The 16,475-nt window shown below is 27.8% G+C and overlaps 1 long non-coding RNA gene across 1 annotated transcript; it reads left to right on the plus strand.

Annotated features, from left to right (window-relative positions):
- Positions 1-1,169: 1,169 nt before the first annotated feature.
- LOC147816302 (uncharacterized) lies at positions 1,170-13,281 on the plus strand. Its single transcript, XR_015432745.1, has 2 exons — positions 1,170-1,528; positions 12,872-13,281. It is a non-coding gene; the product is annotated as an uncharacterized LOC147816302 (long non-coding RNA).
- Positions 13,282-16,475: the final 3,194 nt, after the last annotated feature.

The following is a 16,475-nucleotide window of genomic DNA, read 5'->3' on the forward strand; positions in this document are numbered from 1 at the left end:
AAACTAAAAGCGAAAATACTACATTTCCAATTATTTTTGCACATAATTATTAAAGAATAAAAAAGTATTAAATTCTAAAATAAAATTTAGAGAATAGGAATATATTAAATATAATTTTGCTTAGTTATAAAAATGTAAACCTAAAGAAAAAATACCTCAGAGCCAAATCTTTTTTACACATAATTATTAAACTTCATCATCATCATCATAGTTAGTCAGTCAGCCCAATGTGAGCCAATGACTTCCTCTGAAGATTTCTCCATGACGACTTCCGATTTACCTTTGATCTCCAATTATTTTCATTAATTGCGAGAAAATCAGACTTCACTGAGTCAGCCCATCTTAACCGCGGTTTTCCCCCCTTTCTTGTTCCAGTGGGTCTAAAAAGCAGTATATTTCTTATTGTATTGTCATCATTCATTCGAATCACGTGAGCCATCCAATTCATTCTATTTATTTTTATGTATTTATTAATATCAGGTTGCTTATAAATCTAGAACAGTTGAAAGTTAAATCTTGTTACGAAATCCTTAGATAATTATTAAGCAATAAAAATATATATTAAACTAAAGACTAAAATTTAAAGAATAAAAATTCAATAAATATTATTTTTCTCTGTGAATATTATAAATAATAGAAAAGTAATTCAAGAGGGACCATATTACATTCCCAATTCTTTTTACAAATATTCGTTCCTTTTCGAGCAACACGTTCTTGTACGTCTTAGCGCATAATTATTTTTGCAGAAAGTTAAAACAACAATTATGTTTTAACTTTTTCGTTACCTATCCCAGTTTATAGCGAGACGAAATTTTTCCCTTCAGTTTATGTCAATAAAAGGGATCATCTTTCATCTAATATTTCTTAATTTTTAGCAGAGGACTCAATTACATTTAAAACACTTCTTTTTTATAATTCTATCATAAGTCAATTCAAATGAGGCCAAAGTTGAATTAAAAAAAAAAACGCAACCCTACTTAAGAAAACAAAAAATACAGGATTCAAATAATTTGAACATCAACGAACAACTAAACTCTCCTTGTTTTCCGAGACAATAAAAAACATGGTTGACGATGTAAAACATAAAAGTAACAATCCTAAAGAGGAGAAGAAGAATAGTTCGTGATTTATCGGATACTGATGGAGTAAAATGGACAACAGGGGGCGTTGTGCTGTTGAGTTTCTTCGGTAAAAGCACACTCCTTTAGTTGTGTGGGAATTTCACCGGTATAGGATTGAAAGATTGAGTTTATTACAGGCTCTGAATGCTTCAGTTTACGAATCGATTTTATTTCGATTGAACCCCTATTTCATTTCAATAGTTAATTAAATAAAATTATTTAGTTTAAAATTTTGAAATTTTTAGAATGCTATAGATATTGATGAATGTAGTAAGTTGAGAAAAGAAATACATTTCAGCGTGGAATGTTGAATGAAATCGAACGTAAATACAAACTTCACAACATTTTAAAAAGACATTTCACAGCCTGAATGGAAGAAACTTTCAATATCTATTTTTCTAAATGAAGTAAGTACTATCCTTTCTTTCTTTCTTTCTTTCTAGTATTCTTTTCCTCAAATTAAATATGAAATTTAATGCAAAAATAAGATAAAATTGTTTTCTTATACCAAAATATGAAGAAAAAAAGTTTCGAAATGCACTACAATATAGGTATTGTATAATGTTTTTATAAGTATTGAGAGACAAAATTTAATGATTCCATCATAACATTACAATAATTTAAGATTCATTTAGCATGTTTCTTTCTTAAAATATTAAAAATAAAATAATTTTATTTATATTGAAAAACAATTTTATTTAAATACATATGTTGCAAACAATTATTGTGTTTTCAATTGGAACAAAAATGTGTAATGCTTTAACAAGCATTATTATTTAAATGTTTAAGATTAGCAGTATTACAGGCTTAGAATGTTTTGCGCTTCAATGTCAATTTTGAATAATTAAATGCGTACTAATAGTTGCCTAAAACGTTCTTAATTTTGTTTCAGTTGAATGCATAATCATTGTTAGCTTCTTAAGACTCTTGGAAAGCGAGAATGGGAATATATTATTTTTATTTTTAGAAAAGAACGTGCTTAAATAGTTCTGAAAATACTGCGTTTATCAACTTGAAATTTTGTTTAAAATTTCATTGTTTTTATTTTTGTATTTAATACAGAAATTCCTAAGTTCTGGGGTGAGAGACAAATTTAGATACGAGTGTCGAAAAAACAGGGGAGTTGAGTAAGACGAGTAAATAACAGAAAAAACATATTAAATAATTCATTAAAAATGCAAGCATATTCATAATCATTAGTTGACTGAATTGAGGATATATTTCCTATAATTTGCTGATCTCCTGAAGGAGAAAAAAAAACGCAAATACAAATAATGCTGAGAGTATTTTGTAACTACTTTACTTAATCTATATTTTTAGAATACTTTTTTAAAAAAATGAGGTGAGAAAGTATGCACATTAAGGGACATGCATCAAAATATAAACTCAGAAGACAAATAATGCTGAGAGTATTTTGTAATTACCTTCCTTAATATATATTTTTACAACTCTTTTCAAAAAATGAGGTCAGAAAGTATGCGCATTAAGAGTTATACATCAAAGTTTGAACTCAGAAAAAGAAATGCTATATAAATCTTGCAAATTCCATCCAGGGCAGATGGCGCTAAGAGCACCAAAACCTGTTGGATTGGTTGATGAGTCTAAGAGAAACTGAAAGGTGCAAGAAACACATGCAACTTCCATTTAACAATCAAACTTGTTTTGATATTTTTTCATTCCTATTCCTTTCATTCTTGCCAGAGATTCTCTAATTTCAGAGATTCTCTAATAATAAGTTTCATTATTATTGATTGCCATTGAAACACATTAAATCACTTCATGTATTAACAGTGAAAACAGAAACAAAGGCAAAAATTATTATTGTTTGCTTTCAAATTTTGAGTGTCAAGAGATTTTTTTGCTCGAATTGCAGTGACGCAAAATTTCTTCAACGCCTTATACTTATGCTGTCAAAAGTGTTTCAAATTATTTCGAAACTGAAAAAATAAAATTGAAATCTAAAGACAATGGAATAAAAAACCTTAAGAAAACAAAACAAATTGTAACTTTATTATATATCATGATATGAATAAATTAAGAACTTTTGAAAAACCAAAAAGAATCTAAAGATAGTTTTTGAACTATAAAAAAAAATTAAATGTTACAGTGATGATAATGATTGCACTGTTTATGTGTAAAACATTTATGTTTTCTCTTAGATTCTATGTATTTAATAATTTATATTTTAGTATTATTCCTTCAAATTTACTGTTTATTACTAACTTAATGCGTAATACTCGTATACTAAAATTGCAATAAAAATTTTCCAAGAAGATTTATAATTAGGATATATTTTCGACTTATAATATTATTAAAAACAATATCAAGCAAATCGCAGAAGCAGTAATCAAGACACATGAACGCATTTGATCCGGCTATGTCATAGACATGACAAAAAATAATAATAATAATAATACTATTATGTATAATGTTAATAACAATAGTCTACACTATATTATTAATAACAATAATCAACAATATAGTATTATAAATGGTATACATAAAATACTACGGATTGGATCAACGAGGGGGAAATTAAAAAGGGATTTAAATGTTTGTAAATTAATATTGTATAGTTTTTCTAATACATATTCAATTTTATATACATTAATTATCTCAGAAAGTTAAACAGTATAGTAAGTTAAATTATATCAGGTTAATGCACAATAATGTTTGAAAATGTATGAATATATTACCACTCCTCTCTCTCTTCTAAATACTTTTCAGCAGAGAACAATACTGTGCAAAATGTTTCAATTTGTTTTGACATATATGCATTTGAGAAAGTGAGGATATTTTGAAAATATTTTTAAATACATATTGTTATATAAATTTAAACAATTCCGAAAATACATTTTAACAGTTTGAAACTGACAAATGATTTTATATTGTCAAATAATAAGTATTTTTTTTTTTTTTGGAATCGTAAATGAAAACTTTCGAAAAAACATCCCGAATATATCTTTCTTGTATAAATGCCAGTATTAAGGTTTTCGCTATTTTAAAATCTTGATTACAAAGAAACTTTCTTTAAGATTGTAATGACAAGCTCGAGTCAGAAGTTGGTTTAATGTCTCTCTCTCGAATAAAAGTAATAATATCAACAAATAACTTAATATCAAATCGAGCATAACAAATATTTCGGACATTCCCCAAAGCGACTATGTGATTGGTGACAGTCGACATTCTCGTGATTTCATTCATTCATGGTAACATATATATATAATGTTATCACCGTTGTTTCAGAAAAGTTTCACCACGCGTGTGTTTTGATCTACTGAACAAAACTTCACGCAGAAAAATGATAATTCATTAGCAGAAGTGTATTCTTATGTTCAAATTTTAAATAAATGTGCTATCTCAACAGCCTTAATGATTTTTGGTACTTTAAAAAAGATTTGAATTAGTTTTAAAGTTTACAAATATTAATGTTTGTTTTTTGGCAGCTTTTATTTAAATTTATTTACGTGTAAATCGGCTGGCATTTAAAATGCGGGTTATTTTAACTTACTGCAAATAAATATGGAGAGTTTTTTTTAAAAAAAATCAGTTCGTGTTATGTACATTTAGCTGATTTGGGCTAACAACGATTATGGGTCCTGTTTTTTTCACAGCTGTATCTGTCCCGCTAAAGATCCCATAGCAATGTGCTGGAACAGTTCTAGCAGATTTGTGGTTGACAAGTAACAGAAATCGCAAGTGTAGCCTCTAATATACTTAAAAACAAAAGGTGTAAAAGAAATTAGAGTAAACTCTGCGATATTGACTGAAACGGAAGCGAAAATGAGCAAGTTCAGATATTGCAAATCAACTACGAAGTTGCCTTAGTTGATGGTGAGTGATTAAGAACGAGACGAAGCCCCCAACAAAATTTAAATAAAGTGTAAAAATAATTGAAGTACAATCTTGGATGTTAAAGAAGACTAAAAGTAAATGAATGAATGAATTGATTCATTAAATTATGCATAAACATATTCAGGAATAGAAGATCAATCGCAAGCTAAAAGCAAAAATCCTCTAATGCACATACAAAAAGGGTGACAGGTAAGAATGGCTATAAATAGTCTCTAGTTTTATTTGTTCGTTTAAAATGGATCTTTTTAAATTCACCTTGTGTGCAAATTCAAATAAAACAAATACAAATAAAAATTCAAACAGAAAAACGAAATTATGAACATTTATATGAATTATAAAATTATTAATTTTTATTTTCCCCTCTTTTCATTAATATGATTCATAATGCCTATCATTACTATTATTTTCAGTAGTAGTAGTAGTAATATTACTGTAATTATTATATTTATTAACGACAAATTCGCATTGAGCATCTTAGAGCTTCAGCAATTAAATGTTGAGATAAGTTTTATTAGAAAGCAGGGGTAAACTTGATTCGAGAGTTTTTTTTTTTTTTATACTAGCAGAACACCCGCTCTTTAAAAAGGGTGAGAAAAATAAATAATCAATTAATCAGTACTGAACAACACTATGTGATTACGCACAAAACTGAAAAATATAAACCAATATAATTAATAAAGTGAAATAATTCAATTTGTTTTATTACTAACTGAAAACCCAATCCTCTCATGAGGTGAATAAAAAAATATCAATAAATCAGAATTGAGCAACACTTCAAAATCATGCTCAAATTTGAAAGACATATAACTGCGCAGTTGAAGAGCTTACTTGAAGAACCAGGTAAGTGACATTTATAGGGAAATTAATGAATTAGAGAAAATAACAAAGTGGTTGCATCAATATGGGCATGTTTATAGTAACATAAGCGTTTTTTGTTTCCCTTTAATTCACACCAGTTTTTTTTATGCTTAAATGATTTTTATTAAACCTTAAGCAGTGGTAAATTTACTTTGAATTTTTGGTCCTGCCACCTAACTAATTGGTAATAAAATAGTTCAGATACCACTTTTTTTTGTACCCTATTTTTAGTCTTTTTAAAAATGCCACTTACTTGGTTTTCCCATTAAGCTTTTCAAATAATGAAGCTAAAATAATATCATTTTTTTATTCATCATTAATTTTTGCCCTTACCGGTGGCTCTAGTTTATTAGGTTAAGCGAAACACGTTTCTCGTAGCTCGTCATATCCAGAATAGAGATTAAGTGTATTTAACATCACTTGAAGTGATAATATTGCTCAGGACCAACTCGAGATAATCAAAATTTATCACTATCAAGTGTAATTTTCTCCGGTACGTAACACTTTTAAATAGTCGTAAAACACTTATTTCCACAATATTCGGTATTAAAATTACTTTGTATAAGTCCAGTTTTAGTAATCACCAAGTTTATCAATATAATACTTTAGTACATTTGGTACTTATTACATGAACCTTCATTTGAGTTTCGTGCGAAATACATTTATGAGTGTCAGCAAACTAAAGCTGGAATTTTAAAAGCAAAGTTCTTTTAAGACCTTGAAAAGGATTCTAGAGCACTCGCATTTCTTTATCTGACCTCTAATATTTATAAGTTGAAGAGGTAAAATTTTCTTTTAATTTTAACTCATTAAAATATTAATACACCATCTTTGTTACTGCAGTAAAGAAATATTTTCTGAAGCTACGTTATAGTCAGTATTCTTATTAAAACTGCACCAATTACCATAAAGGTTGTACAGATTACCAACATTAATTAAGCTTCAACATATTACGGAGATTTTCTAAATTTCGTCCATTAACTTTGCTTTTTATTACATAGCTAATTTATATTTCAATTGATTCATATAACATATATTAGTGAAGCATTCGTGTCAATAATAACATGGGGATTTTTTTTAGTTTTCCAAAACGTTATAAGTATATTTTCTTCATTAATTTTACTCTTTATCTTATTTAAGGTAGTACATATTATCATCATAAATTAAAAATCATTGTCTTCAGTAATGGTGTGGTGATTTTTTACGATTCCTTCAGACGAATAAGTACCTTTAATCCAATTATTTTGATTTTAGTTCATAAATTATTTTCTTTATTTCAATATGCATATACATCATGCATCTTTGGCGTTTGCGTCATGGCATTTTTTTTTCCTTTTTTCTAAACGAACTAGCACTATTTTGCCACTAATTTTGCCATTAAATACATAATTTTTTCTTTTTCTTTTCAAATACCGTTAATTTAACCCTGGTGGCTAAAGATAGAACGTTTGCCTTCCAATAAAGTGAGCCGGGTTTGATTCCCAGCTATAGCTAGTCCATACGAATCCCACAATCGACTTGCACCGACCACACTCCGGCTGCTAATGTAAGAAATATTCTCAGTAGTAGACGGATCATGCGTTAGAGTACCCTCGCAATCATGCTAACTATTGGAGGCTTTCTTCTATGCGTATTGCAAATACGGGTAAGTCCCCATAAAAAATCATGCATAAAAGCAAAATTTCTTTCAATACTTAATTCAGGAGTTTCCTTGTCTTTTGGATTAGGTTCAAAACTACAAGGCTGCGGAGTTAAACATTAGTAGTTGTAAACCGAAAAATGAGTCGGCTGTTCAACGACGGTTATAAAATAAAGTAAAAGACCGTTGATTTTAAATTATTTACTTTTAGAGAAAAATACGCCTCAAACGAATTACTATAAAAGAAATAAACGCTTGATATCAGATAATTCTAGGAGTATTAATTCTTTGACGTAGTTGACAAGTTCTACCAAGTTAGTGTTGCTCATTGAATTTTTCTGATATAGCGACAAAAAATAATTAAATATTAAAGTGCATGCAATAAATTAGCTTAAACTTAAACCTACGATAAACTTTCCTAGCTTATAGCTCTATTCGATCATATTGCTTATTATGACTAATCAGAGCAAGAAGCTATACAATATCACTGATGCTATCTTTAAATTGTATGGAGAAAAAAAATTATCTGTCTTGATCTGAAAATCGTCTGCAGTGAAATTTAAAACAGAAGCTAGAGAGCTTAATCAATTAGAAAATTCCATTTTGTTCATCTCGCTCAAATGGTTCTTCATAGAGTTAGTGTTATTAGAAGTGTTAAGTTTTATTACAAATGTGTGAAAACAATCTACAGAAAATATGGTGGAATTAAAAACTAAGTTCAAGAATTATCAACTTTCAAACTTGTAGCATGTGAGCCAATCAATTGCCAACTTAAACGTGATTACAGAGTTGAAATTTAACGCTCAGGGAAGATAATTTTGATTTTTGAACTAAACTCGAGTGTTTTATAGAAATTTATTGAAATATAGTAATTTCATTTTTTTTTTTAATATTTCACAATTTTAAGTGTTTTTTTCCTCCCATTTCTTTTTACCCTTCTTTTTTTTTGGTTTGAAAATGACTATTTAGATATTACAGATTTTTGTTTTCATTCTCGAAATCTTCATATTATAAGCTTGTGCTTATTTTGATCTGAATTGTTACAAAAAATGCATAAATAAATTTTTAATCGAGGGAGGAGGAACTTGTAGCTTAAAAGTTACTTTTTTCAATTAAATTCACATTTTCCGCATGATTTCTCCTTGAATTTACTTAAACACGGCTGATGTTTGCAAACAGGTAGTGAATCTTCTTTTTTGTATAGTGTTTCCATACTAAAAAATGCTGAAGTATAAACTGATAAATCATCTCTTATTGTTGATTCTTCAATTTTTCTTTCCATTTTATATGAAGACAAATATATATATTAAATAATGAAACAAATATTGGCTTGAAATATTTTAGTTTATTGAATTAAACTATATTTTTTTTCTATTCGAAAGATGCATATAAAAGATGCTACAGTACAAAATTAAAATGCAGAAATGATATCATAAGAGATTATTTATCCAAAAAATACCATAATACCTGTTTTTTACAGATACAGATGGAGTTTGGAAATTGAAATTATGTATAAAATGCTTTTAGTTTATTTCGTAGTAATTATAAGTCATAAACAATTAAAAAGTACATCTTTTTCCAGAATGTATTCATAAATTATGTTCAATCAGCATTGCTGATTGTAATAAGTAGCTTTAAGCTATAAGTCAAGACTTTATTCCTTAATTTGACACGTTAACATGTGTTTTAAAGGCTGAAACCTAAAGAATTAAAATATAAAAATTAGTTTACGGTAATTAATTTCAAAACTTCTGTGTAAATCTGCATCTAAAAAGAATTTTTATAACGAAAATATATAACTTAAACTTTAATAACAATATATAATTTAAAATAAATAACGTTTATATAATTTTACTTTCTGCAACCAATTTAAAGTAGAAAAATGCTTCATGCATAACATTTCATAACCAAAAAAAAAATTGCTATCTAAATAAAAAATTTAGTTTGATATGCGAGTGACGCTTTGATTTCATACCTTGTTATTTCACGAAAAACACCATATATATCAATTTATTAGAATAAAAAAATAATAAGCTAATATCAAGGTAAAATTATAAATATTTAAAATAAAAAAATAGAAAAATGTCTTTAAGTCATATTTTATGCATTTTTTTTATCAATGATTGAAAATAAAATTTTATAAATATATTTCCTGGGTATTTTATCTAAAAGAATTTAAAATGTCTCATTTTCATACAAAACTTTTCTTGTCATGCTCAAATTGACAAACATCCTTTCAAACTTCTAATTTTTAATTTATCATACAAAGATTGAAAATAATATTTTACGGAAATTTCAACTAACTTCTCTGTACATTTTTATATTTTTGAACACATTTTTTTCAGATGTATTTTTTTTTTCAAATACGGAATAATTGAAAAGAAACAATTTTCACGCATTGGCAAAGTTGAAATACCAAACTGTTCCCTCGAGGACTTTTTTCTTCTTTGGGACAAATTGTTAGTACTTAGTGACAAATTTAAACTTCATAAAATATTCATATACATAAGCATTTTTTTTGTAACAATCAAGAAAAAATTGTAAAGCACTAAATATCTTTAAGAATTAAAATTTTAAACTAATGCATACATTTTGTACACTTAATATAAAAGTTATTTAAAATCAAGTTTAAAGATTAACTGTGATCCACTTGTAAAAATTGGGTGTGGAACTTAATATTCGATATCTGATTACAAAATATCACAGAAATTGTCAGTTCTTCAAATATATTTAATGCTTACGTATGTTTCAAAAATTTAATCTGGAATTTTTTTATGCTAAGGACTTCTAGTTCAGATGGCACATGATTTTATTTGTGTACACGTTTTAAAGATCATAATCGCCTTCCTTTATTTGTTCAGGCTAACTAAAATATTAGAAAAATTCATTTAATTTTATTTAAGAGGGTAGAACTACACGATTTTAAGAAAAAAAATTAATAATTACTTTTAAATAACTTAATATTTTCCTGCATCATTAACTACTCTCTAAAAAAATTCCATCTCTAGATTACGGTCAATGGCGGCTAAAAGTGTTTCAATCACTGACCGTAAAAAAAAAAAAAAAAAACATAATGAATGCTCTGAAAGCTGTGAAGACCATAAAAATACAGGTCCGCCGTTCTTTTCATGTAAAATATTTTGAAAAAGAGCATAATTTAACCTTATAATCATAAAAAAACAACTTTAATTGGCTTGATGTTGTTTGACACTCTGAAATAGTTTGTCGAATTGAGACATACCATAAAACAAGGCAAAATAGCGCAGTGCTGCCCTCTGTCGGGAAGGAAGAGAGTTTAGTGTCTTTTATCCTCTATCACGAATGGAGAGAAAGTGCACTTTCCGCTTTTTACCAAATCCTGGGTTCAAAGGAACAGACTGTTAAGAATAGCTTTTGATCTACTGATTGGATCTTTATGTTCTAGGATTCACCGTTAATGGTTCGAAGGGGTGATCTCAAATATGCAAACTAATTTGTAAAGACGATATTTTAAGTTACGAAATCAGGCACAAGAACTTGCTTTCTCAGAATAAACATACCTATTTTTTGACGGATTTGAATTTCTGACCACTAAAATATAGAGGATATCCGCAATCTTGGAAATATATCCCCAATAGTTAGGTCAGAACAGCAGTCCAAAGCTTAGACTCCCTAATGTTAATTTTACTTTTTGCGTATTTTGTTATTTCCTTAGAACTTTCTAAGTAAATTGAACAATGTTTACATAAATTTACTTATCCAAATATAATTCCGTGGTTTGTCCAAATATAGTCGATAATAGTCGAAAAAAAGTTTAAAATGAAAGGCACAGCATTTTCACATATTTTTTTTAAGAATGTGATTTTATATGACAAAATACAAAATTAAAACAAAATTGCTCGAATAGTTCTTGAAAAAACCAATTTTAAGTCTCTGAACTCTTTGACGGATTTCGCTCTAATTTTATAGTCTGTACTACAAAATTGCTTTCTTTAAAATGATTTTTAAAAAAAATGTATAGAGTAAAATTCAAACTTTTATCGACTATTATCAAATAAAATAATAAATATTAGCTAAAAGTCAAATTTTGCATGGAATTATCTTAGAATAAACGAATTTTATAACTGTATTCAAAAATGTTTCGATTTGCTTGAAAAGTTTTGGAGTGCAATACACAAAAAAATAGTGAAATCTGTATTAAATGATATAATCTTTGGATCGTTCTCTAGACCAAACTACTGGGACCATATTCTCAGATTGCGGCTCGTTCCTACACTTTGGGGGTCAAATATCCGACTCAGTCGAAAAAATAAGTATGTTTATTCAAGAAAAGTAAGTTTTTATGTCTGATTTCGTAACTTAAAATATCGTCAGCACTAATTAATTAGCATATATGAGGTCACCGCCGCGAAGCATTACGATTGAATTTTAGAAAACAAAAAGTTACTCAACTTGGTCCGTTGATTGATTGATTTATTTAGCTTACTGTATTTACCCGAATATAGTTAGGAAGTATCATATAATAACCGTATAAATTAACAATCAACTCTATTACATTTACTGAAGTTTGTTGCTTAATGGTCTTTTTTCTTAAAGAAAATGTCTGAATTTCAAGAAAGTTTCTCAGAATTTAATTATCAGTTAAAACAAATGAGTATGTTGAAAAATAAAAGGTTGTTTCTAAAAAAGTGTAGTGTGCCTACCACTACAAAATTACAATTACAATTCACTAGTATATAAGACATGTTAACTCGATTCGATGTTGGTGTACCTTATCGTAGATGAAGGTTGACATTGCCGATTACTCCCTCTCCACATTGGTGACCTTCGGACGTGATGTGAGCATTCCTACCTTGACGGAAATTCCCACTTCGATTTGAAGACGCTTACTTTGATGGATAGTCCACACTGAACAGTTGACGTGCTACTTGTAACTGCGACGTTATTCACATCCTCGTGCTGTTGCTACTCAGTCTCGATCACACACAACGTACAACGTATTCACTCGACTGCTGAAGACAACAAAGGAGCGACCACGACCGTGAAATTAAAACAGTTCTCACGATCAACACTCAAAAGTAAGGTGATCTTAATACAGCTCTTCCGGCTTCTTACAAAACAGCAATGAATCAATAAGTGGTATTCGTTCGTCAAATTCTATCACAGCTATAGTTTTGGTAGGGGAGTACTGTAGTGTATAAACTACTACAAAATTACAATTCAAATTCATTAGTATAAAAAACATATTAATTCGATTCTATGTTGGGGTACCTTATTATAGATGAAGGTTGACATGGGCGATAAATATATCCCCCCAAAAGCAAGATATTTATGGCCCAGTATTGCCTTGCAGAGGATATAAGCAAAATTTTGTTTAATGAAAATACAATTAATTTTTAAGCCTTTTTTCTCATTGCAGATAACATCCAACTTTCGTCTTTAACATTTAGAATCAGAAGTTCTTGTTAGTGAAGATGAGAAGAAATGGTAGAAGGACTCAGCAAAAGAAATTATGGATGTGTCAAGATTGGAGAAAAGTCAACACCTTCTTCAAATACTCTAAGAAAGTTCTTCGATACAAATCTCTCTTTTATCATTTCTTAGTTTTTTTCTTGGTCCTCTTTTTATTGATCTTGTCCTTCCTGAAGTCAAAAAAGTTCGTTGTTTTTGTGACATTTTTCTCATAGACTGACAATTGCCTTGAAGGAATTCAAAGTTTGTTTTTCAGTCAGATTTCGTGTCACCTTAGCACCTGTCTCCACACCCCAAGGATGTCTGTTTATACTCGAGGTAAAAATAAAACTCAAAACTGTAATTCCCGTATTGAAAGTATTAAATTAAATATCAACGAGAAAAAAATCCAATAACATGCGCTTGTTCTCCAAAACGTGTTAAAGTAGATTGCTCAAATAGGAAAGAAAATGCATGTACTGTAAAAAACAATTTTAGTTACCTGATTTGTGTTTCAAATTAAAATATTTCCGAATATTAAAGAACGAACTTGTAAATTAATAAGTTTTTATACTATGACTTTTTTGCAAATGTCTAGATGAAAGATTGATTTAATTTCAGTAAAAAAGATTCAATTCCTTATTATTCGATTTTGTGATAAATGTAAACATTTTTGTTTTAATGTCGTGATGTACAATATCATCCTTATTAGAAAAAAAATAAAATTTTGAAAAAAATATGAATTTGTACTTATTTAATTAAAATTTTTAAAAATGCAATTAAATACATTGTTCAGTGTGATCAAAATAAATAAGTAAATTGTTTAATAAAAAAATGCATTTATTGTTTATAACAAATTTTAGGAAACATATTGTGTATATTTTCATTTACTAATTTTTGATCCTTAAAAAATGATGAACTAAATAATTTTATCTTATGAGCAACTAGTTTTTAACTTACACCCAGTAGACTGTTTAAAGTACTCAAATAAATTTACAATTTATTATAAGTATGATGTGTGCATAAATTTTTTTTGTACCACGAAATCCAATTTCTTTCTTGGAGAAAAATCGTTCAAAAATATTTATAATTTGATTTTTTCTTGTTGCAATATTTTCGCGTATGTAATTAAATCTGTTGCTCAGAGCAATTATAATTGATGTTCGCTGTCACTCTAAATACTTGTATGGATTTATTTTCATTTAATTTGCATGGTTGTCTCAAAATTGCAAAAATAATTTATAAAGTTGATAAATTGAACATATAAAACAGAAAATCCGGATAAAACGAAAATTCTATTTATCCTTATAAGCAAATCAAATGATAATATTCAGTATTGGTTATTATATGTTCATACACAACATCATGAGTTCAACAAAATTATATAATAAGTAGTCAAAAAATTGAATAACACTAAACTCCCCTGAAACATTTCATTTATGAATTCGGAAGTAATTTTGCAGTGCTTCTAAAAGCTTATCTGACTAGTCTATTTATTTAGTGATTTATATAAATTCATTTGCTCAAAACCTATGTTGTTAATAGTTTATTATCCAGAAACAAAAAATTTTTATTTTTACATATTTGTTCTACATGTAAATATGGGAGTTTCTCAATATAAAGGGTTTTAAACGTTATATAATCTTCATACAATGCGCAAATGTGGATATGGATATGCAAATCCAACTTCCAAAACATCTTGAAACTTTTTTGTTTACTTTTCAATTTTACTTCTTCTTTGTAACTTCTTGGAGAAAAAATGGTCAAATAACAATTTTTTATCTCTTAATTTAACATATTAAAACAAAGCAGTTTAATACCCCAAAATAAGACGGTACTAGAACTTTTAACTGTGAAATACGGTTGAACTACCAGAATTTTATCGCGCCAATTAAACCCACCTAATGTATAGAACTTTAGTTCCTTGCAACTGGATACACATAATAGTCGAGATCACTAATCTCATGAAAACTGTGAATCAAATGAGGGTTCGATTCCCAGCGTTGACACAACAATATTTTCTCTATTCTCTTCAACATATGAAGAGTTTCCAGTGTTCTGCGTTCCCCAATTTGTCACCCTAGACTATTGGAATACGATACTTTAATTCACATTAGATGGCAGCACCGTAAAGCTGCTAAGCACAAAAAAATCTAGTATTTCCCGTTCTCTTACGATAGGTGAGACAACCTGATAACTTTATTAAGACACATCCCTAGCTTAGTCCATTTGATTAAATACAACTCAACCACAACGCAGTTCTATTGTCTATTACCTAATGAAACGCTTTACTGGAATGTCCAGTTAAATTTTCTTTCTACGGTTTTGAAACAATGTTAGTTGTAAATGGTAAAAACCCGTATAGCATTGTATTCATGGTATTTTAACCATACTGGTTGTAAAAGATTTCAAAACCGTAAAGATAAAAAATGTTCTGTACCGTAAATTTTAGATGGAAATAGATGAACAGATTGCAACCAATTATTTTACCGTAACTTTAGAAGGAAAATTCTACCAATGTTTAGTAAATTCATTCGTTCAAAACATATGTAGTTAGGACATTATTATTTATAACTAATTCATTTTTTCGCGACTTTATTTTGAATTCAGTATGTAAACTTTTCAAGATAAAAAATATTAAGATTAAAGTACATTTGTAATGCAGCATTTTCTTCAGTCTTTTATGTTTTATCTTTAAATAAATGTTGCAATTCAATCTTTTCTTTTAAAAAGATGCATTAAAGTTATATTCAACAAGAGTGAGCAAGGATTATAATTTCAAATGGACGAAATATAACATAATATGTAACGATATCCAAAAAAGTGCTTTTTTTTTTTTTTTTTTTTTTTTTGTGACAATCATTACCGCCAAATTTTGAACAATTTAGTTCTTCATTAACAACAACCTAACATTTAACAATTTGAATGCATATACAACCAACTATATTAATAAAACTAGCATATTTTTCTCCTATTAATCTTATTGTTTGAGTTATTAAAATAAGTGAACCTAATGGCTTTCGAAAATAGTTAGTCATTCTATCAAATTTGTATTTGAAGCGTTAAGAAAATAAGGCTGTATTAAATAAAATAATATAGTTAAACATAAAAAACATCAAATATGCAGTCTATTCTGATTTCTACAATACTATTTTTAAACTTAGGAAATTTTAATAATGTTAAATGATTATTTCAGATAAAAATAGATACTGTTATTCAATTATATTTCAGATTCTACAGAAAAATTCTTAATTGTACATTTTGAGGCAGTAATAAAATTACTTGATTCAAAAATTGTAATATAATTCTTGAATTGCATAATAGTTGATGTAATTTAAAGTTTAATGATTTATAATTAATTAAAAACACTTCTCATTTATTAAGTATTAATTATTGAAAGTTATTAATTTGTTGTTAAAATTTAAATTTCACTTTTATTACGATTGAAAATGTCTACCCTTATAATAAATCTCAAATCTCAATAACTAGACAATAGTATGGGTCAAATAATAATTACACAAGTAATATTTCCAATTATTAGACAAATTTATAACTATCATAGTATTATAGTT

The sequence above is a fragment of the Parasteatoda tepidariorum genome, chromosome 1 (assembly GCF_982258835.1).
Source record: "Parasteatoda tepidariorum strain Cologne lab strain chromosome 1, Ptep-v5.0, whole genome shotgun sequence".
NCBI classification, from domain to species: Eukaryota; Metazoa; Arthropoda; class Arachnida; order Araneae; family Theridiidae; genus Parasteatoda; species Parasteatoda tepidariorum.